Source organism: Aulonocara sp. 'chitande type north' Nkhata Bay, linkage group LG14 (assembly GCF_057382095.1).
Source record: "Aulonocara sp. 'chitande type north' Nkhata Bay isolate Kocher_YH1m ecotype deep benthic linkage group LG14, A_spYH_male_GT1.1, whole genome shotgun sequence".
NCBI lineage: Eukaryota > Metazoa > Chordata > Actinopteri > Cichliformes > Cichlidae > Aulonocara > Aulonocara sp. 'chitande type north' Nkhata Bay.
In genome coordinates this window covers 2,243,188-2,268,418 of record NC_141357.1, presented here as the reverse complement: position 1 = coordinate 2,268,418, position 25,231 = coordinate 2,243,188, and positions in this window count along the sequence as shown.

Genomic DNA, 25,231 nt, shown 5'->3' with positions numbered 1-25,231 from the left:
GTTACTCTGCCAGAGTACTCATATTTACAAGATGGCATTGAACGCCCCATTGGTGTATCAGGAAAACTATTTTGTACGTATGTTCCTTGAAGGGGATTGAAGTCGTTCTTTTTTCCACCGCAGGCTAGGAGTAGGAGAGGAGCTGCTGTATGTTTTTGTTATCGAATCGATCTGATTGTGAAATAAAGCATATGCAGTGAGAAAGCAACTCCAGGAGTCATCCCTGCCTTAAAGCTGCAACATTCTTCTGTAGCAATAACAAAGTATAACATAAATTGTTCTGTGGCAATTACACAAGAATATCCAGTAATGTCCCTGCCTACAATTAAACACATTCACTTACCAAAAATCGGGGGCATCTGCTGTGGCAAATGGGTGCAAGCCTTTGACCACAAACTTAGACACTGCTCGGTGACATTCGTCTATCCTGGCCTGAAAGGAGACGCTACCGGTAGACTGCAGCGAGAACTACCAGCGAGCGCCAGCCAGACTCTGTCTGTCTCTCTCATCATGGTCACTAAATGCACAGTAATGGTTTTGTAATAAGGCAGATCGCGCTAACATAACATGCACTGTTAGTTGATTATTTACCTGCCGCATTAACGGGAGAGGACGTGCAAACGTTACCGCTGCTGCTGGGTTGAGAGTCACGAGTCCGGAGCGGAATTAAAAACGCAACATTCATTTAAGGTCATCGCGTGTTTTGTGAGCAAATGCTTTTGCATATTCGTAGTGTTTCCTCCCTTAAATGAAATATCTACTTTGCAAGTTGCCCTGTTGTCATCGGTTCTCATAAAGTATAATCAAACTTTTGAGCGTTTGAGCCGCCGTGTTTCCTGCCAGGTAAATGACGCTCCGCAACGTGGTGACGTCATTCGGGGCGACTGGAATCGATAAGGGAATCGTTTGCAAAAATGGCAAACACTTCCAAGGAATTGAAACAGTGGGAACCGGTTCTCAACAAGAACCGGTTTTCGATACCCATCCCTAACGCTGGGTCATGATCTTCCCGCTGGCCCCAAAGTGCTTGCTCACAGAGGGACACATGATTGTTGGGCTTTCCTCTGTTTTCTTTGTATTATTGTTGGCTTGCTACCTTACAGTATTAAAGCACCTTGATCAGCCTGCTGTCATGGTTTGGTGCTATTTAACTACACTTGAATGTTTCCAGCTCGTCTGTCTCTGCGTGACAGCACCAGAGATGCTTTTGTACCTCGAGCTGTTCATGCTGTATCACCAGGCTGCCACAGCACAATTACACATTTGATTTATTTCTTTGTTTACAGGTTCCAGACACAGGTTTGATTTGCATCCTGCTGGCCTGCTCTGTGCTCTCGCTGCTCTGAATCATGCCATTGTCCCAGCAGCTCTCTGTCTCTGTGCTCCCGTCTCACTTGTTTCCTGTCAGACTAACAGTTGTGACATTTACCAAAGCTTCTGCATGTTTGGAATAACTCACTTTCTCCACAGGAGTTCAATCAAAGTTCAGATGAGTGGAAAGCAAAAATGTTACACCCCGTGTGGTTCCTCAGCTTTTCCCATTCCACGCTCTTTATATTCTTGCACTTCCTGTGGATAAATGCAGATATCTGAACTGCTCCCGGTGCTCTAAAACACAGATGTGTAATCGAGGTCTAGTTTGATAGGTCTATGTCAGTGTGGTGAGAGGTACAGGATGTTCAGCAGGTTAGGTTTGTGATTACAATCCTGTGTTTGCACACTAGTGTTGCATAACATCCCAGGCTCTGGCGTACCAGCCCTGTATCCTTTACTGCAGAGCAGGCGCCTGGGATTCATCACCAAGCTGACTCACTCTTCAGCAGCTGCTTGGAGTATTTTAGTTCTTACTTCAGTTTCCCCAAAAGTATTTTTGAGAGAGGAAGTAGAAAAGCAAACGAGTCAGCAACTAGTTGTTGTGAGGAGTTACAGCTGTAGAGGGTGAGTAAAAGTTTGGATATCCTCAAATGAATCAACAATAATTGATAGTTACAGTTCACTAAACTACAAACTAAAACCTGATGTGGGGATAAAAATATTCAATTAACTAAAATAGAAAATAAAACAATTATTTTGCGATCTTGGAAAACGAAACTAAAAATATCACCTTAGTTTTTGTATTTGCTAGTTTGGTAAAAAAACGTATTGCCTCATGAGATACTGATGAACATGTTTATAGAGACTGAGGCTGTTAGGAAACAAACCCAGATGGGGGCACGAAGAATAATGTAACTTACAAAATGTGATTTGAGAACTCTTAGAGATGTGTTCCAGAATATTGAGACATTTCTGATGATAGTTTTTTAGGCTTTTATCATTATTATCTGGATTTTGCCTTCCATGTTTTTCAAACACTTCTTAAAATGCTCCTCTGGTGGTGCTGCCTTCATGCCAGCTCGGGCTGTTTGTCCGATGCTCATTATGCAATAGATGTTTGAACACGTTCAGTTTGTTTTTTACGACTCAGTTTTGAAAGTGTCTGCACAGAATGGTTATTGTCACTATCTGAATCAATACCTTTTAGCAGTTGTGCAGCAGTGCACACACAGTCGCAGTCTGATGGAAACAAAGCACAAAGTAAATGGATCGGGATTTACTTCAGTGCTTTTTTACTCTCAAAGTACTCAAAGTGGTTTTACTAAAAGCCACATTCACGCAGCACTTTATTCAATGCATCAAGCACTTTCTAACAATAATGCGATGCCGTGGATGGGTCCGGGGCGGTTCAGTATGTTGGCCGAGCACAATGCGGCCTACGGGAACCAGCGAGCTTCTGTTTGGTACACGCCACAGGGAAGAGCACACGGGATTCACAGCATGTGTCTTGTACCTCGGATGTTATGTAGGGCAGCACCTAATCTAAACCCAATATTTACCAATGATTTCCAGAGAGCTGACCCGAGGTATTTCCCTCTGTCTGCTGCATGTGACAGAGGACAACTTTAGATATTGTCTCCCAAAAACAGCGTCACTGTCAGCTCACAGTACGTTGTTCAGTATGTCTTTGTTGAATGCAGATTAAACATAAATGACTGAATGATCAGATTCTGTTGGTTGCTTGTGTATTTTGTACGAGGTCAGCTGGGATCAGCTTAGATTGACCGACGTTTTCTTCAATATGAAAAAAAGACGTACATTTGTGCGACGTTTCACATCATCACAATTTTATTAACAACTCAATCCATCGAGAGTGCCACACGTGAAGCCCGTGTCTGCTGATCCATCTATACATTGCTCTTAATTTGTGCTACAACTTGCAAGCTGCAATTTGTATTTGCTTTGTTTGATGACAAATATGCACAAAAATAAGAAGTAAGGGGGCAAATACTTTTTACAGCACTGTATGTGTCACTGGACACTCGTCTATATTTCTGATGAAAGCTGCATAAATGTAAAAATAACCAAAATCAAACCAGCACTTTTATTCATTTATGCTCTCAGGTTAGAGGGCACTGTGCATTCAGCACTGAAATGTGTTACACCTCCTGTTGTTAAGAAAATAAAAGCCCAAATATTCTTGAAAGTGTCAAAGCTTTGATGCTACTGTATAATAATACCAGCTGTTCAGTTTTTGCAGCATTGGCAGAACAGAGATACAAATTTATCCGTCTGCAGATCCACACTCAGGACCATCATTAAGACGAGAAACAGAATCTGAAAGGAGCAGAAAACGTCTTAGCAGCAGTAAAATCACCTCTCCACATCTCTGACTTTCATCAGCCCGGCTATCAGTTACTGCAGCGTCAACCCAATACACGATTAGCAGTGGCCCCCTCAAACTTAATGAGCACGTTTGGACGACATATTTGACTTTCTAAAGCCATCTCCCCCACTCAGAAAGCGGACTTGGATGCAGAATCTCTGACATGGCACAATCAGGAGGTTCTTATTGGAAAAGTATATCGTCTTGATTGGGCTCAAGTTTCGCCAATGAGGCACCAGGCAGGGCCAGAGCTCCCAGGGGAATTAGGAAAGTGGGAAGGAAATACAATAAAGTGTCAACGCCAATTAAACTACAAATGCATTACGTCCAGCTTGCTGCTTGCTTATTTACAGCAGAAGGATCTTAGGAAAGTTGCTGCCAATCATTTTGCATAATGTAAAAAGGAGTTTGTGTCTGGAGCTGTATGCTAGACATAAATGCTGGTGCTGTCACGGGCCATTATGGCGATTAATTCATTGGAAGGTTCAAGACATGGGGAAAAATGTTTTAATGGCCTGCAGCAGTGGCATGATTCACCGATGTGCTTCATTACTACCAGAAACTATTAGACATCACAACAACATTTTAAAGATTTAACACATGAGTAACTGTACATCTGGTAAGTGGCAGGAAAGTAAATAGGTCCTCACATTAGTCTAACATTCAATTCAATTCAATGTTATTTATATAGCGCCAAATCACAACAAAAGTTGCCTGAAGGCGCTTCATAGGTACAGAGAAAACCCCATCAATCATATGAGCCCCTATGAGCAGCACTTTGGCGACAGTGGGAAGGAAAAACTCCCTTTTAACAGGAAGAAACCTCCGGCAGAACCAGGCTCAGGGAGGGGCGGGGCCATCTGCTGTGATTGGTGGGGTGAGAGAAGGAAGACAGGATAAAGACATGCTGTGGAAGAGAGACAGAGATTAATAACAGATATGATTCAATGCAGAGAGGTCTGTTAACACATAGTGAGTGAGAAAGGTGACTGGAAAGGAAAAACTCAATGCATCATGGGAATCCCCGGCAGCCTACGTCTATTGCAGCATAACTAAGGGAGGATTCAGGGTCACCTGGTCCAGCCCTAACTATATGCTTTAGCAAAAAGGAAAGTTTGAAGCCTAATCTTAAAAGTAGAGATAGTGTCTGTCTCCTGAATCCAAACTGGAAGCTGGTTCCACAGAAGAGGGGCCTGAAAACTGAAGGCTCTGCCTCCCATTCTACTTTTAACATCACAACTAATCAATGAGGCACCTGTGTGCATGCTGGCTCTGAGTGAAAAGGTGATGTCTGCTGTTGACTTAACATGAAAGCAAAGAACAAAGAAGACCACAGCAACAAAACAATCAGCTGAAAGATGCTTTCAATAAAAACTAAAAAAGATTTGATTTATTAAACTTGATGAACTGTTAACATAAAGTTGTTCAAAACAGCTTTAACTCGGTTAAAAATGATTTTATATTTGGACTGAATATTGTTACTCAGCCACTGGTCACGTCCTGTGTTGCCTGAGCATTGCATATGTTCAGCCTTGGTAGTTCAGTCTATGTTACAGCTGCCTACACGAGAAGAATCAGTTTCCTTTTATTGAGATCACAAATTCATCGTATTTATGTCTGCGACGACAGGAGGAGGAAATATGGGCCCTTTTATTGCCACATCATTATATTATTATTTGCTGGAACTGGATGGGCAGCCGATTCTCATTTATTCAAAGAATGAGTTAAAATCCTCCAATCACATTAGTTTCTTGTTTCCTGGATGGCTTGCTCTACAGCCAATGGTTCCTTTGGATTGAACCATTTCTCAGCCCACAACAACAAATACTTGACAACTGCAATGCTTTGTGTTCCCCGGAAATGTAGCAGTAGTGTGACTTAGATGCACATTAAATGTATCAAAAGAAAAAGAAGTGTTATATTGATGTGGTACACACCATTGAAGAGTTTCTCATTTGTTTTTAACCTTATTTATAAAGCTACATTTTCTCCCTGTTCACTTTACATGCGATTACAGGTTCATTTTTATTGGTTTTCCACTCACATGTAATGCATTTAATAGCAATATTTAATAATTCATTTAATTTATTTAATAAAATAAAAGCTTTTAGTATGTTTTTGAGGCGCTCACTATGAAAACATTTCTGTAACCATCACCTCTGAACCATTTAAGGGGACACAGAGTCTTAGATCCATTTAAGGCTGCCCTACAAGGATGATAGGATTGGGACATTATCACTCCCGAGGCGTAAGATAGTGATGATTTGTCCCGTGGTGTTCCTGAGGAATGTGAAAGGTGACGTTCTTATGCTACGCGCCAGGTTATGGATGAAATCCAGCAGAATGACGCTCCCGCGGTAATACACGTTCCAGCCATGTATTCCCGCCCTGACCCTCACCTCAACCAGCACTTTCACGTTAGATACTGTTTTCCAAAGCGATTTAAGTAAAACGAACGTGCATGTGTAGATTCATTCCAAACGGTTCTCATGTTTCCTCATTTTTCTGATCTCGTGATCTAGGGACGTGTTGGGTGCCCGGAAGCACAATATACCTACGATTTGTCACGTAGCGTAAAATGTTAGGCTTTGGGAGTGAGAACATTATTAGTCTGCCTCTGGAAAAGGCAGATGATTACTTGTAAAGTACACATGTCCACTACTAATAAAAACACTCGAGTCTTAATATATTCTAAGACTGTTTTCTGTCCAATTTGTGGATTATTGTCAGTCTGAGAGTGTTGGAGAGATGTACTGCAAAAGGACTAGAGCTGTTACTGATGGTCTGAGGCATGCAACCTGAGGCTTGGCTGCAGTACAAACCCATCCACCACCCCAGCACTCAAAATCTCAGTCTGTCTTATTGCAAGGAGACAATTGCTCCTCGTACCATTGCCATTTTGGCCTGTTGGAACTTGGAAACTGTGTGATTTCACATTTAACCACAGAACTGTTGTAACCCAGCTATAGTGACACAAAGACGGACATTTGTGAAGGGGAGGGGGAAATTTCTAATGCTTGCTATGCTGAAGTTTAAAAGCTCTTTGTAAGTGCTGAGAGCTGATGCCCACGCTGGAGTCAGAGCAGCATCTGTGTGACGAGGGGTTAATGTGTGAAAGACACATTTGAGGAAATTGCCCTCTTATCGCAGTCATTGCCGGTGAGTATCATAGGCTGAGAGGATAATGACTGGAAGCATTAGGCAGTGTTCTACAGCGATAGGCTGTTAGGGTGAGGATAGGCTAGAAGCTCCTCTGAAATCAGCCCAATAACCAATGCATGCAAGAGCCCTTCTTTTGTTTCATTAGTTCATTATGACGAAACGCTGGTTAGCATCTCAGCTACTCTGGTTGTGGACTCTAATATGAAAGTGACTTCAGTGAGTGAAAAGTCGTCATATTAAGAGACTGTGAGACCTGTAAATAAAGGGTTAATAGACTATAATGCGTAAGTTGCTGCTGTAACTGAATGTTTCCCATTAATTGATATAGCATTTTATTAATCATGTACAGCCATTTCTAACAGCACATAGTCAGTCAGGTCCTCTTGGCAGTAATCAGGTGAGTTTAGACCCTTTCCCGCGTGCTCAAGCACCCCCCCAAACATAACTATAATAATAATAATAAATTTTACTATCATTTTCTGGAATTAACTTCAACTGTTGTATTTTCCTAACTTGTCTATTGACAACAGAATAGAATGAAAACAGGTTTCACGTTCAGTGTTGTTGATGTTGTGTTTGAAGGTAACATTGTAAAGTGTATCCAATTGAACTGACGTTTCCAAATGTGAAAAGGGTTGATTACATTAGTAAACAGCATTGTGAGGGAGCAAGTAGCAAAGGCATAAAAGACAAAGGAAAAAATATCTTTAAAATGGGTTCTCTTTATTTTAACCCTCAAAAACAAAACAAAAACGTACAAAGACAGGATTCAAAAATATAATCAGTAGGCCCATAAAAGAGGTCAACTAAACTCCGTTTTCGGAGATGAATTTTGTTTACTCAAATTTAGCTTTTGTTGGAGGATGTGTTTGTGCGTGGGGGGGGGGGGGGGGTGCGCGAACATTTTTCTTGTAAAAAAGTTTGGGAACCACTGGGCCAAACCATTTACACACAATAGGGCGGGAAACAAACACCAATACTAACTAAGCACAGATCATCATAAGTAAACCTAAAAGACACGTTGCTGACAAGCACATGATTGGTCGTCTTCAGCAGGGCCAACCATGTGCTTGGTGATTGGCCAGTAGGAGAAACTTTGGTTTAAAAAAACAAAACTGATGGCCAGTGTCTGTAAAAGACTGTATACAAAAGATGGACATCATGACAATTTTAAAGCCATATCTTTATCATGGCTTCTATCCTAAGTTTTTGGAGCCAGAAGTTGTCTGGTGTTGTCACGACCAGGGGAGTTTTGCCTGTTTACAAATCTTGTTGCTATGAGTGTCTAAGAGATGCCCTCTGATTGGTCCTAATACCTGCTATGAGTTATCAGCTCCTGAAGAAGAATAACTTCTTTACCTTGTGGGTCCAGCAACCTTTCAGTGACCAGTTTATTCAGATCTCAGCTCGAGTCGAGTCCTGCAATGCCTCCAGGTCCTGCTTGGAAAATTCCTGTAGAGATCGATAGACCACGTGACCTGTGCACGTTGCATTGTAGGTACAAGTGGCAGCAAAATCAAAACACTGCATCAAGCACTAGCATTTCCAGCACTGGTAACCATTCATTCTGCGGTTTTAACCCCTACTTGCATTTTATTTGCCCCAAAAACAGTTATGTACAAAACGAAGGAGAGCACGGCAGGTCCGAACAAAGAGACTTGACGAAAAGGGAAAAAAAACAAAAAACAAAACAACACAAAAAAAACAAAAAAAACAAAAAACCCAAAGGAGTGAAAGGGTTAGACCGATACGAGCATACAGAGGGGACGAAAGACATTAGCGTGCAGGGCCAGTTTACCAACGGGTGGTTACAGGACACTGACATGTTCTGAGTAGCCAGATATGTAGGTGGACACCAGGTTTTACTCTAAGTAAAGGGCAACCCTTCCAAAAACAGACAGAGCAGTGGAGTAGCCAAGGCAATAGAACAATATAAAACCCAATTACTAAAATATAATTAATTTCACAAACAAGTTTTACAACAGTTAAAAACACCCCTGGCCAGGGAGAACACACAGTAAAAACATAAAAACAACACTAAAAGTCCAGTGGTGTCAGCCACAGCATTAAAATCCACTAAAATCAGAGCGGGGCAAAGAAAACCCGGCAGCGTCCCCGGCTGTCCTGTCTGTCTCTTCACTCTGGAGTACTGAAAGAGAGAGGGGGCAGCGACAGTCACTGTTCTTTCCAGTGAAAGGGATTTCTTGTTGCACGGTGTGTCTCGGGACTTACCCCGCAATCCAGGCCCTCTGTCGCGTCTTCGTGACTTGTCGTGGGGTCCCCTCCTAAACTTCTCCCGAACAAATCCAGGCGTAGTCAGGAAGCGTTCGGTGTGTATAGTTTATTCTGCCGGCCTCCCAGGTGCACAAATTATTTACAAAGAAAATAAACAACTGACTTAATTCAAAACAAAAAAATCTATATACAAAACACAAGCGGCTGAGCCAGTCTGCAGGTTACCCTCACTAACATCTCACAGTATACCCAGGTCGGCCCTGATGGCCTCCTTTTATACCCCATTGCCCCTCCCACTAGGCATAATAGTCATCCCTTTATCATTTCTTTCCCCCAGCTTATTTCTGTGTGTGTGTGTGTGTGTGTGTGTGTGTGTGTGTGTGTGTGTGTGTGTGTGTGTGTGTGTGTGTGTGTGTGTGTGTGTGTGAGTGAGAGAGAGAATTTGAAGGCATTTTTGAGGCTCAAAATGTGGTTTTAGTGTCAGGGTTACAATTAGGTTATGGTTAGGTTTAGGGGCTAGGGAAAGCATTATGTCAATGAAGGTCCTCACTAAGGTAGCCGTGTGTGACACACACACACACGGACACACACGGACACACAAAAAAAAAAAAACCCAAACAAAAATAATGCAGTTCACGTGACCTTTCCAAGCGCACGCGAACCCACTATTCGAACCCCGGAACACCATACCATCGGCTTGCATAACCACTCATGTGATTGGCGATCACAGGCAGTCTATGCGACTGGCTTTATTAAAGTAAAAAAAAAAATATGTTGGCCATCCTCCTGCCGCTCAAAACATACCTCTCTCCCCTTTCTGTAATCTGCCCGGTTGACTAAAAGACGTGCAGCCACGGTAGTGTAGAAACTAATGGTGGTGGTGCGTGTATGCGCTCAGGTCACCTGTCTGCGGCCCGAGACGGTGTTACTCCATCACATCATCCCCTTCCACCCGAAGGTTGGCGTTGTGCGGCAACTTGGAGAGATAATCTGCCACTACATTGAGCTTGCCTGGTCTGTGACGGATGGTGAATTAGAATGGCTGCAGTGAAAGGTACCATCGTGTCAGCTGGCTGTTATGGTCCTTCATGGAATGGATCCAGGTGAGTGCTCGGTGGTCAGTTTCCAACTCAAACTCCCGTCCCAGTAAATAATGCCCAAGTTTCTCCAGGGCCCACTTAATGGCCAAGGCCTCCTTCTCCACAGTTGAGTAGTTGGTCCCTCGTGGCAGCAGCTTTCGGCTTAGGTATAGGACCGGATGCTCTTCTCCAGGGTCCCCTTGGGCCAGCTCTGCTCCCAGGCCCATTGCAGAGGCGTCAGCCTGGACCAGAAATTTCTTCCTGAAGTCTAGGCTCCTGAGAACTGGGGTCATACACAGGCAGGTTTTCAGCATATTGAAAGCTTGTTCACATTCCACTGTCCATGTTACAGGATTCTGTTGGTCCTTGCTGGTCAAAGCCGTAGACAGGGTCCGCAATAGTCGCAAACTGGGGCACGAATCTTCGGTACCAGCCAACCAGCCCCAGGAAAGACCGGACTTCCTTTTTGGTGTGAGGCCGAGGACATTTCTGGATGGCTTCCACCTTATCTATCTGTGGACACACCTCACCTCTGCCCACTTGGTAGCCAAGGTAGTGGGTCTCCTGCCGTGCCCACTCACATTTAGAGGGGTTGAGGGTCAACCCTGCCTTATGGATTCTTCCAAGGACTTCGGACAGGTGCTGCAGATGCTCTTCCCAGGTGTTGCTGAAGATCACTACATTATCCAGGTAGGCAGCACTTTAGGGGTCACACCCCTGTAGTAAGTTCTCCATCAGCCTCTGGAAGGTGGCAGGTGCCCCATGTAGCCCAAATGGCATCACCGTGAACTGGAAAAGGCCGGCAGGTGTCCGGAAGGCGGTGTAGGGTCAAGAGGACTCCTCCAGTGGCACTTACCAGTAACCCTTGCACAGATCCAGGGTGGTGATGTACCTGGCCGTTCCGATCTTCTCCAGCAAATCCTCGATTCGAGGCATGGGGGTAGGCATCAAACCTGAAATGGAATTAAGCTTCCAAAAATCAATGCGAATGCGTAGTGAGCCATCTTTCTTGGAGATGATGACCACCGGCCTACACCATTCTGAGCAAGGCAGCTCAATCACCCCGAGCTCCAGCATCTTCTCCACCTCTTGGCGCAATTTTTCCACTAAGTGTTGTGGAACCCGGTATGGACGTTGGCGGATGGGATGTCCATCCTTTAGGCGTATCACATGTTCGACAAGGGTGGTCCTGCCGGGGTTAACTGAACACAGAGATGGAGTCTCCCGAAGGATTTGGAGTAGCTCAACAGCCTCCTGTGGTCTAAGATGAGTCAGCACCAGAAATATTGGATCGGATCTCTGCTCGGGTTCTGTCTTCCCTTCTCTTGGCACTTCTCTTGCCATCAGAGCTTTCGCAGGGGCCTGGTGTGCATGTTCTTCCCATTCTTTCAGGAGATTCACATGGTAAGTCTGCTTCGGTTTCTTCTTTTCAGGGTGATGACTCTCATAGGTCACTGGCCCCATTCTGCGAAGAACTGTGTATGGCTCTTGCCATTTCGCCAGAAGTTTACTGTTGGCTGAAGGAAGAACACCTTTTGACCAGGTTAAAATTCATGGTGCGGGACCTGTTGGTCTTCTTTGAGCGTCTCGCAGGTTGACTTCAGCCTCCTCATGGTATCTTTCCCATCTCTCATTTCCAGCACAAATTGCACCACTCCTTTATCATTTGGAGCAGAAGCAGGAGCTGGTTGTGAAAGAGCTGCATCGACCTGAGGTAAAGTTAGTCCCTTGGTCTGTCAAAATCTCATCTGGTATCCCCACCCTGGAGAACAGCTATACCAGTGCACGCAGAAAATTGGGTTTCGTGACTGCACGCAGAGGGAAAGCTTCTGGGAAGCGAGTTGCATAATCACACACCACCAAAATGACCCCAACTACTTTTTACCAGAGGTCCCACAATGTCCATAGCTATCCTACAGAAGGGACTGGAGATGACAGGAAGTAGCTGTAGCAGGACTCTGTCAGGCTTGCGGGCTGGACAAGTTTTCTGGCAGGTAGGGCATGTACAGCGATATTTCTGTATGTCTGTGTACAGTGACGGCCAAAAGAAATGTGAGCTAACACGCATATAGGTTTTTTGGTGACCCAGATAACCTGCCCAGGGGAGGGTATGTGCTAGGTGCATAATGAGGCGCCTACAACTAGAAGGTATCACAAGCCCTTGGTGGTCACTGTCAACTGCATACAACACATTTTTGAACTTCTTTCCCTCCCCATTTTCCAGTTCCCCCTTCAGTCACATTAGCAAACAAAACTTTCAGCGTTTCATCCTCCCGTTGTAACAAAGTGAAATGCAGGTCCAACAAAAAAAACAAAAAACAAACCCCCAATCAAAATAATGCAGTTCAAGCGACCTTTCCAAGCGCACGCGAACCCACGAACCCCCGGAACATCATACCATCGGCTTGCCCAACTACTCGTATAATCGGCGATCACGGAGAGTCTACACGACCGGCTTTATTAAAGGTAAGTAAAAAAAATATGTTGGCCACCCTCTGTGGCGCTCAAATCTCACCCCTTTCTGTCATCTGCCTGGTCGACTAAAAGACGCGCAGCCACGGTAACCCAGCGCGACAAGTGTAGAAACTAATGGTGGTGGTGTGTGCGTATGCGCTCAGGTCAGCTGTCTGCGGCCCGGGACGGTGTAACTCCGTCACATGACTTCAGAAACATGACTTGAACAATTTTTTTCCCACGAAGAAATGCGATAAAAAAACGATCTCTTTACCCGTTGGCTTTCTGTGGTTGTCATGCGACTGGTTATGGCAGTTAATAATACAACAGCTTCTTGCCATTCTTTGTGTCTCTGTTTATCTCTGTGACTGTTGTCTTGTAATAGCCCGGGCGTGCTAGCCATTTGTTCCTACAATCCTTTGCTGTTTTACCCCTGAAATGATGTCACATTTTCAAACTCTACAAACTGCAAGGGATAGAACTCCTCTTGAACACTTGCCTGTCCAGAGGTGTGGACTCGAGTCACATGACTTGGACTCGAGTCAGACTCGAGTCATTAATTTTATGACTTTAGACTTGACTTGAAAAAATGTTCTAAGACTTGTGACTTGACTTGGACTTTTACACCAATGACCTGGGACTTGAATTGGACTTGAACCGGTTTACTTGAAAAGACTTGATATTTCACCCCAAATATAAAATTTAACATGCATATTATATAGAGATTGAAAAATGTGACGTCATTCACGGGTAGAACCGCAAAGGATTCTGGGAACTCGTGGCAAGAGGTACTAGCGCACGCAGGCTTTCAATTGAAATCAGTTACACAGCGATAAAAAGAAACACAAAAATGTCAAGAAGCTGTTGTATTATTAACTGCAATAGCCGGTCGCATGACAGCCACGGGAAGCCGACGGGTAAAGAGATCGGTTGTTATCGGATTACGTCGTTGAAGAGAAATTGTTCGAGCCATGTTTCCGAAGTAACAAAGAGGACGGATGGCCTGGATCGCAGCCATTCAAAGATCAAATATAACGTCCCAGAACCCTCCAGCTCACAGGTTAGTCTGCTCCAAGCATTTACACGAAGGTCAGTCTGCTGTTGTAGTTAATGCGTCATTTTCATAACATAATTAGTGATATAGGTTACAAGCAAGTCTGGCGCTGAACAGAAATTGTCGCGCTATGCTCCTTTGTTTATTGTGCATAAATAGTGAATTGTCCTGACACAATATTGTGTTTCGCTTCTGTTATTATGGTACATTGACAAAAACATATACTTTTATTCACAGGATAAAACAGTTTTTTGTATCACTAATTGCCCAGTACGATTACAGCATACAGTATTATTGTCACTGCTACATTTCTGTGATGCTACCAGAAATTATTTCCACTACTAATTAATTACCGTTGAGCTCAAAGGTCCTATTAATAAACGGTTAAGGAATGTGTATTTATGAAGACGATTTGTGAGACTGGTAAACTTATGATACGTACGATGGTCTTTCGTTCTACACGGTGCATTTCAAGGTCCTGCACCCATCCGTCGGTAAACTGTACCTGGGCTTGTTGCAGTGACCTGAAGTTACTAAACTTCATGAGTGTATGCACTCACTCCAAGAACCGTATGATTATAAATATGCATATAAATATGCTACGATGAGATAGCTGACTTCATCTAACTAGCAAATGTTGTCCAGGCTACGTTGGTGATGCAGTTTTTTTTAATATGTATGATATTTTTGTCATGCGATTTTAAAGCCGGTCCTACAACCGCATCCAAGAATAACATGCAGCTTATCTCAGAACTGTCGGTGAAAATTATTCTTGGAGTTAGGTTTAATTGAGCTGCATTTTAAAGAGGTGCAATTTCACAATTTGTGTATATTTTCTAAGTTCACTATTTTGTCATGTGTTGAGAAAAACACAGATTTTAAAATTACATGGTCTAATATTTACATTTAGCATAACTGCAACATTATTTTTTCGTTGTTTTTTTTTTTAAAGACTCGAAAGGACTTGAAATTCAAAGTTTCAGACTTGTGACTTGACTCGGACTTTTACACCAGTGACTTGAGACTCGACTCTGACTTGCCTGACATTACTTGAGACTTGACTTGAGACTTGAGGATAAAGACTTGAGACTTACTTGAGACTTGCAAAACAATGACTTGGTCCCACCTCTGTGCCTGTCCACTCTCCATCATTGCTGCTGTGTGTAAAAGGCCTTTTGTCCCAGGGTTATTGTGGGGTTTGGTGCCTGCTGTGACTTTGTAATTTGGCTCGTGTCCATAAATTAAGGAGTAAAGTACAGTTGTTGTAAACAAACTTTACGTGAAAGGATGTGATTTAAATGTCTAACATTCACGTTTAACCAAATGAAAGTAATTCTTACAATAACTGAGTAGCAACATGTTTTTTTTTGTTTTTTTGTTTTTTTAATATAAGGTTAATATTGCTAGCTTAAGGGGAAACGCCAACTCTCCATCCCTCACCATCTGCCCATCAAAAACACACAGACCCCTGACAATCAGCTGTGGGATAAAACCTGGCCAGACTCACACTTAACCTGCTAAGATTAACAAAGACAAGAGCGAGTACAACAGAAACACTGATTTGGTTCAATTATGGCAATTAGAAATCACAGTCTTTGCTCTAAAAGATGGTATTAACTTTTTTTAAGGATTCAAAGTAAAAGGCAACACCCAACGAGGCCTACAGATGCAAGATTTGGATGTTGCTCTCGTCAGGGAGAACTCTGCACTGTCAGTGTCAGGAGGATTGCTCTCTTATGTGTGTCATACTCAGGCAGTATCTGGTCATCTTTCTTGTTTCACCTTTGTTCATCCTGTCTGACATGTCTGCGTGTGGCAGCTGTGGATTGTTACCTTCATCCTTTGGAAGGAGCGAAGATCGTGATTCAACAGTGCAGATTTATGCAGGTCATAAAAGATAAAGAAAAACAAGGCTGAATTTAAAGAAAATGAAGATTTCAGGTTAGATATACAAACAGCTGCAGTGGTGGAAAATGTTAGAAAGCTTTTGGATTTATTAAAGCGGTTTCGATTTTGTGGCTAAAAGTTATGACAGGCAGGATGGTACGAGCCAGACTGTTCCTGTGCTTTGAAGGGAGCGTTGTCCAGCTAGCAGTTTGGCATTTTGAAATATTTCAAGGAAAATCCAAAACTTACCTCATCTCAGACTAAACTCAAGCTTTTAGTCTCCCTGCTCGCATCTTCAAAAGGCAAATAGGTCAGTGACATGCACTGCTTGACTTTGTTTTTTATGTATGCCACTTCACTTTGTTAGAATGGGCGTGTAGGCCAAGAACTTCTCTCATCTTTGGCTTGCTTTGCTGGCAGAGGTTAAGTAGCTATCAAGTAATCAGCACAGATGTACCATTGCTAATTGGAAGCACCCCGAGGGAACCGCTTGTTTTAGACAGGAAAGCCGTTGGGGCTCAGAAGGAAAGACGTGCATGCTGTTTCAGTCTATGCAAAGCTTCTTATTCTATTTGATCCATGTAAGAAAGCTTTCTGGGGCGCAGTAGAAGAGCGCAGCTAACATTATAGAAGGATATTCAAGAGAGGGGTAAGTGCAGCGAGGACCAGCAGGAAACTGGTCATTACAAATGCACACAACACATACCTTCAGTTATGCTTTGAATTTAAATTCTGGTGGTGATTTGATAAACTTGTACTTGCACCAATTGTGCACATGGACACACAGCAGCTCTAGCTAGTAGAACCGGGGTCTTAAAAAGAAAACTCTGCTCCAGCTGCTCTCAAAGCGAATTTTTTATTTATGTATTGTAACAACACCAGACCTGACAGGTGGAAGAAAAAATATATATAAATGGAGGATAGAAAAAAAAAATAAAAGGTCAAAGCACAAATAAAGCTAGAAGGGAGGCTGCCCCCGCCCCCCTACAGGAGTGGGGTGGAGTTTCCAGTGGAAAAAAAAAAAAAGATCAGCAGTGGCCAAGGAAGAGCTAAGAAGTCTCTATAAGATTTATGATTAAATCTTACTTGCCGATTCCTTGAACAGGAAGTTTGGAGGGGCCTTTGGTAGGCAGGTTTTGATGAGGTCATGAAAGAATGGGAGAGCAGGCTCAGGTCTTGTGTGCGCACAAGAGTGCAGCTGTTTGGCCAAGACATTAAACTCGTCAGGGTAACATTAGTCTCTGCAGGTACTCAGTCTTCAGGCAGACTGCTGGAGAACAAATGAAAGAATACCATTACCAGTCCAAAAACAGAGGTGCTAGCCAGCAACAAAGGGGGCCCAATTACCACCACTATGGCAGCAAGAGTGCAGAATGACAGCACCAACAGATCCTTAAATACCAGAGCCAACTGGATAAAGAAGCAGGTGGAAGAAAGAAAGAAAACTCAGCTTGCAGGTGAGTCCTTGAGGAAGCAACAGCACAACTCCACCTGACAGCAAAGGAGAAAAGGAAGAAGGTTGGCGAACAAACACAACTCTTATACGTGGTGTTTTTTGAAAGGTTTCAGCTCACCTGCGGCTCAAGTTTGGACAAGAAGCAAACTGCTGTATCACAGGTTATTGAGAGCAAGCTGCAGGTTTGATTAACTTAAAATAAAATCTGCAACATTTCAAAAGTGTACAAGAACTTCTACAGCTCTACATTTCATTGTTGTTTTGGAAGATGTTAACATATTAACATCTTCCAAAACAAGTTACCAAGGTTCACAACCTCACAGTTCAAAATGCAGGAACTGAAGCTTGATAAAAGCTGTGAACAATAAATTACTCCCAGAAATGTTGAAAGACTACTGGATACAACAACGAACAGGTGTGGCTGTAAAAATTAGCAAATTGCTCTGTGGTGAAGGTGTATGCTCTGGACAAAGAGAAGAAACATGACAGAATTATGGAAGCTAATGCTCTGAAAACAGAAGAGCACACCAAAGCAAGCACACATCAGTCATGGGCAGTGTGGTGGTTAGCACCATTGTCCCACAGTAAGATGGTCCTGGGTTAGAGTCAACTATTTATCCAAAACCATCTCACTATGTGGTGAATGCATGTTATTCCCATATCCACATGAGGAGAACATGCATCCAGGGCCTCTGGCTTCTCCCTATGGTCCAAATAAAGGCCTCCAAAATATGTATGACTCAAACACGGACTCTGTTGTGTAAATAAGCTTTTTAGCCAAAGTTCAAAAGGCAAAGGCCCGGGTTTCCAGTCAGTAAAGTTAAGGGTCCAAACAGAACGTGCAATCCCACTACAGAATCACCCACAGAAAAAAAAAAAAAGCCCTTCTCTCTGAATCCCCAGGGTTTTCTGCACAGAAGAACAATGAGGTATGTAACTTACAGGCCAAAGGAAGCTAGCCAGCTTCACTAACTGGTTAGTTCAGCAATCCAGCAAAGACTGAAGATGATTCACCACCTACTTCTTAAACAGAATAACTGCTATGATGCCTTCCAGTCAGGTTTTAGACAGAACCACAGCACTGAAACCGCTCTGACCAAAGTGTTCAATGACACATGTCTGAATACAGACAGTGGAAAAATGTCAGTCTTAGTTTTACTGGATCTCAGTGCAGCATTTGATACAGTTGACCACAACATATTACTCAAACGACTGGAGAACTGGGCAGGTCTTTCAGGTACTGTACTAAACTGGTTCAAAACATACTTAGAAAACAGGAAATACTTTGTATCAGTAGGTAACTTCACATCTGAGCAGTCAAGTATCACATGTGGAGTTCCCCAAGGTTCCATCTTGGGACTCCTTCTGTTTAACATTTACATGCTCCCACTGGCACAGATTATAAATGTCATGAAACGCTGTGTGGCAGGCAGGAGATGAGGACTCAAAATGCAGGACTCACAGACCCGAGGGATGAACTCAAAACCACAGCTTTATTTGCTGGTCGCAGAAAAACGAACATACAAAGTAAGCTAAATTAAACTGGGGAATAACTCACAGGGAGATCCACACAGCATGAGGGACAACGCAACACTGACTCTTCTTCTTCTTCTGTCAAGTTTAACGGCAGCTTGCATTCAAAACTGTTGCATTACTGCCATCTCCTGGCTGTTAACCGTCCGTCACTCCTGAATCCTCAGATCCTCTTGATGAGACCAGTACTTCTCAAAAAACGAAAAACCACCACTTTCACAACACTGACTCAGAGAAACACAGGGTTTAAATACACTGGGAAGTAACGAGGGGAATGAGACACAGAAGGAGGGCACAGCTGGGAGAAATCAGGACTGTTGAGACAAGGAAGCAAAGCAGGACACATTCACATAAGACACGGATGTTCAAAGTAAAACAGGAAGTATCACACAGAGAGGCGAACTTGGCACAGTGGAGACAGCAACTAAGAAACACAGAGACATAAATCATAAGGCAGAGGACTAAGAACCAAAATACACAGGGAAATACTCAGCTTGGAACACAAGAAACTAGACTCGAGGGAGTAACAAAAGACCAACCATGAGAACATAATGCACAATACAGAGTGACAGAAAACAAGAAACTCAAACGTGCAAAGACACAGACTTACACAGAACAGAGGGGACACAGAGAGACATGAAGGGCAAGGGATCAAAACTAGAAACCATAGAATAACTCACAAGTACAATAATACAAAAACCACGAAGAACTAAACAAGCTGGGCCAGGAGACCCAGGACCCTGACAATAAAGAACAACAAAATAAACTACCACAGCTATGCAGATGACACACAAATATATATCACAATGTCACCAGGAGACCGAGGCCCTGTACAGGCTCTTGGTAAATGCATTGAGGAAATTAATGACTGGTTGTGCCACAATTTTCTCCAACTAAACAAAAACAAAACTGAGGTAATAGTCTTTGGCGCCAAAGAAAAACGATTACAGGTCACCAGAGAACTTCAATCTATACATCTAAAAACCACAAACCAGGCGAGAAATTTGGGTGTAGTGATGGATGCAGACCTAAACTTAGAAAAACACATTAAGACAATAACAAAGTCAGCTTACTATCACCTCAAGAATATTTCAAGGATAAAAGATCTGATGTCTCAACAGGACCTGGAAAAACTAGTCCATGCATTCATCTTTAGTAGGCTTGATTACTGTAACAGCATCTTTACAGGTCTACCTAAAAAATCAGTCAGACAACTACAGCTCATTCAGAACTCTGCTGCTCGAGTCCTCACTAAGACCAAAAAAGTGGACCACATCAGTCCAGCTCTGAGGTCTTTACACTGGCTGCCTGTCCGTCAGAGGATAGACTTTAAAGTCCTGATGCTGGTCTATAAAGCTCTGAATGGTTTAGGACCAAAATACCTCAGTGACCTCCTGACCCAGTATGAACCTTCCAGATCCCTCAGGTCATCTGGATCCGGTCTTTTATCAGTTCCCAGAGTCAGAACCAGACACGGAGAAGCTGCATTCAGCTTTTATGCTCCTTATATCTGGAACAAACTCCCAGAAAGCCTCAGATCAGCCGAAACACTCAGTTTATTTAAATCCAGGTTGAAGACTCACCTATTCTCAGCTGCATTTGAATAAAACACCAAATCCACACTTTTAAGCTTAAATTTCAAAACTTACATTTTAACTAACTACTGATTTTATCTAGTGTTTTTTTCTTTTTCCCCATTTTAAATCTTTTTATTTGTTTTTGTTTTTTAATGTTTCTGTAAAGCACTTTGAATCACCTTGCTGTTGAATTGTGCTATATAAATCTGTTCCCCTTAAGTCAATATGACTTAAGGGGAACAGATTTCTTTAAAAAAAAAACAAGATAAGGACAAATATAAAGCAGAGATGTGTTTCTGTTAGAGGAGTTAACCTGTGGAATAGTTACGACAGTGATTTAAAAAGGTGTAGTTCATTTTCCTTGTTTAAAAACATGTTTAAAAATAGAGTAATAGAAAAATATATAAATCAAGAATGAAAAGAGCAAAAAGGAGAAAAAAAAACAACCTCTTGATTCTTTTGCTTTGATGTAGTTACTTATCTAAGGTGGAAAGTTTTTTTTTCTTTGTTTTTTATTTTTGTTCGTTTGTTTGTTTGTTTGGTTTTTGCTTTGTTTTATTATTTTCTTCAAGCCCTGTGTACAGGAGCTGCATACAAAAAGATATTTTGTGAAAAGGGTTGGCGTAATAAGCAAATGCTTCAGCCAATACCTTTTGATTAGCCTTGTCTCATGCTTTCTTTCTTTATGGTCGATTTTTGTTCTGTTTTCACTGTTTGTTTGTTTTTTTTTTTCACTGTTTTCACTGAGATTTGAATTTGAATGCTAATCAATAAAATCAAAATCAAATCAAATAAATAAACTTGCCTTGCCTTAAGTACTAGCAGGAGAAGAACTGATTGCAAACAGGTGAGCTCATTACGTCATTACAAGCAAAAAAAGTGCTTGTGTGATCGGGTGCTTTGAGTGCTCAGAGTAGAAAAGCGCTATATAAGAACCAGTCCATTTACCATTCAGGTTAACTGGATAGATGGGCATAAAGAATTAGATGGATTTCCCAGATGCAATAATATTAAAACGTAATGTATACTGTGGAACAACAGTATACATAATCATGAGCAGTGTTGGGACTAACATTATTTTACAGTAACTACGTTATTATTGTGGTAACGAGCACGATAACTAGTTATTATGCCAAAATCAGGAACGCGTTACTCGTTACTGGGATTTAGATAGGGTCGTTACTCGTTACTTCGTGTGGTGGCTATCGCGGAGCTTCCACAGATTCAGTAACATTAGCAAGTGGTGGAGGCAGCAGGTGGATGAAGGAAAAGAGACCCGAGGCGGCCGCCGGTCCAAGTGTGAACTGAACTTCAGGTAAGAAGTTATGAGCTGCAGTCTCTCTGGGTCAGATATGAACCAAGTTTAGGTGGAGTTTATTTTCGTTATTCGGACTTTTTCCGTACTGCTACTAGCTAGCATGACGGAGTTTCTATACAGCTGGGTGGTGCTATGAAGTTAATGATGTTGAACTTTATTTTGTTCATAAGTTATTAGAGTTGCCAACCGTCCCGTCTGGTATTCAGAGAAAATATTACGCGTTTCTTATTGAGGTGAAAAGGAACAGTTTGTCCCGTAATTCAGCTACAATGAAAAAGGCACAAAGCTGGAGTTATTCTGTGTCTTTGCTGCACAGCTGCCTCTTCTTTCATTCTCCCCCTCTCCCGTTTCTACTTCAATCATGAAACTGATCAATGATCAGCTGATCAGCTCTCTTGTTTATTTATCGCCCACTTTGCGCCGAAAGAGGAAATCAGCGGATGTCGCGCTAAACAACAGCAGCACGTTTAAGCTTGATCAGTTATTGTTAGAATTTATTTAATATTACTTTCTAGTATCAGCTGATGTTTGCTGGAGCCACAGCTGTAAACCTGCTGGTCATGATATTGGTTTGGTTATCTGGTGAGAGGGAAACATGAAGATGAAACCAGGAGATGTCCTTACTGGATCATCAGAGCTGAACCAGGTGATGGAGAAACAGGTTTACCTTTTAGGTGACATGAATGAGTTGAAGGGAAGTTATGAACTGTTTCTGAGAGACAAATAACACCAGGATCCTTTTCTAAGTAGCTGACAGCTGGTAACTGTGCAGGGGCGGGTCTAGCAAAGTGTTGCCAGGGGGGCAGGTAGGGCATTAACAGGGAGAGGGGGGCACAAAGAAATACTTTTCTTTCTTATTCTCATTTAAAATGTCTAGCTTTTAAAAAATAATTATCTGAATCTTACAACAAACGATTGATAGATTGATGCATATATACCATCAGAACAGTGTACATCACTGTCACAACAGTGTTTGTTTTCATTCAAAGGCTTTATGATTTTTCCTATACTGGTGGGCCGGTCTCTAGTCAAAATGTCCGGGCCAATTTTCTGTCCCAGTCCAGCCCTGTATGCAGCTCATCTGCAGTCTGGTGTTACCTACATCTTCCTATTCAGAAGGCAGAATTTCCAAGTTCTGAGTACAATCAAAGCACCACGACTGCAGTTTTTCTGTTGGATGTAAAAGGCGCACATGACTCTGTGACGTAGGCTAGAATCATGGCAGCAGTCAATGACGGTCCAGGCGTGGGATTTCTCTCGTGGAAATATGCACATTATCTTTTCCTTTCTATTGGTAGGTGGCACAGTGCACTGTGGCAAGTAAGCAAGCTAGAAGACTGGCAAAGTTATGGAAGCAACACATTAACAAGAGAATTCTGAGTAAAACCAAAGTTACTTTCCCTAGTAACTAGTTACTTTGAAAGTAACGAGTAACTTGAAGTAACTGAGTTACTTTTGAGAGAAGTAACTAGTAATGTAACTAAGTTACTATTTTAAAGTAACTTACCCAACACTGATCATGAGATATGGTATTGGCTATGGTAACCCTTGTTAAATATTTCTTTTAAAAATAAGACACACAACTACAACACAGGAAAAGACCGAGGGAAACCGAGTTAACGAAAAAAAAACAACAACGTGAAAACCATCAATTTCACACCCGAGCCTCAACTCTCGCGGCCCAGTACCAAACGACTCACAGACTGGTACCGGGCTGTGGCCCGGGGGTTGGGGGCCGCTGCTTTACACTGTAATGTAAATGTAATGATGCTACAGCAGTACACAGAAAACCCCGACAGTCAGGCGACCCTCTTTTAGCAAGTACTTGGCAACAGTGACAAGGAAAATCTCCCTTTTAATTTAAAGAAACCTCTGGCAGATTATTATTATTACTATTAGTATATTGTTTGTAACCACCACTAACAATGTTTCTGTACAGTAATGAGTTCTGAATCAAAACTCTCCAAATAAACCATTTTAACACACAGATTCTTGGTCTGACCAACCGTCTCAGCTATTAGCAAAAGATGACAACCAATAAAACTCTAAAAGATCCTTTATTTGGACAATGATCAATGAAAATGAAGGGATAAAACAACCTAGTGTCCCCCTCACAAAAGGGATATTTTGCCTCTGTGCAGGGCAGGCCCACTATATGCTACAGCCTAAAGGCAGAGGCCGGAGTAACTACCGACCTTCTACTTGAAGGACAGCTTCTCATAACTTTTACAACTGCTCTTTTAGGAACTTTTTAGATGCAATTTTAAGGCTGGAGATGACTCTATAATTAGCCGAGACAGCTGGGTCAGACGATAGCTTTTTAAGTAAAGGCCTGCGTAATAGAAACAGACAGATCATATTTAACATTGAAGCATTAATACGCTGCAGGACCACAACGGTATGGTTTCACTGAACAAGTGTTTGCATATATTTTTCTGTGTTTGCATATCGTTCTTGTGTGTACATGTATACATAATAACTTTAAGCCTAATGATTTAAAATAGGTATTCTGTGCTGTACATACTGTATACTGTAAAGTGTCAATGTGGGAATAGTCACTGTAGTAAAGTTTATTCACCCAGTGACTGGGTGTATGCGCATTGGAACATCTTGTGAAAAATAAAACTTTCACAAGAATTCAAAAGAAGAAATTCTTGAGTCATTGTATGAATACACACCTGAATGCTCCAGACTGCCAAAACTCCTCTTTTTATAGAGGTGGTTAGGGCTGGGCCATATTATACCGTTCACGGTAATACCGGTATAATGTTAGGCAACGATAGGAAAATGAAATATCGCGATAGAATGGGAGTAAAACGCGCATGCGCAGTGCCTTTGTTTTCATACGCACATGGCCGATTGTTGAGTGAAACAGATGAACCAGAATTGGTTTGTAAAAATGGTGCAACTTCAGTGATGTGGAACTGGTTTGGTGTTTGTCCGTTAGATACACAACAAAGCACATTTTTTTGCAGAACATGCAAGCGGTCGTTATTGTCATATTTGTTGGACTAAGATGCTCTTAAATCTGGGAGTAATCTGGGTCCTAAACTCCGTATGCTTCAGGTCAAACAACACTGCAGCATCACTTAGAGTTAAAAACTGTCTAAATTCTTTCATCTTTAATAAAACGATCAGCATTGCTGCTTTACCAGGTGTAACTATAAAGTTTAACTTCCAGGCATCCATGAAAACAAAAGTTATTACATTTAACGGAGTTAGAAGTTAGCAGGAAGCTAGCGGAAGTTAGCTCGCTAGTTTCGCTAGTTACCTAAGCATGATATAGCATGTTCTGACGGAGAGATTTCTGAAAAAAATCAAACGTACAGCTCTGCTATCACTTCCAACATAAATGAAGACAGGAAACTAAACAGCAGTGACGTTTGTAGGGTTACTGAAGTTGGGCTAGCTGGTATATAATGATGTGCTACGTGATCGCTAGCGACACAGCTATGTTAGCATAACATAAACAGTGAAGCTGGAGGACGAACACTAACACTTTTCCACTTATAAAAGTTAACGTGAAGGTTCTTCATGGTTAGAAACAAATGCAATCGCATGGCAGGATACTGTAAACGGACCAAACTTCAGTCAGGAGAACAACTGAGATAATCCATCCACAATACGAGGTTAGTCATTAATATACTGCAACAACATGGGAATAGAGCAGCTGCCAGAGAATTCAACATTAATGAATCAATGGTACAGAAGTGGAGGAAGCAAGAAGAATGAGTTTAATAAAGTTTGATTTATCTGACTGCTTTGTTTCGCTTAAT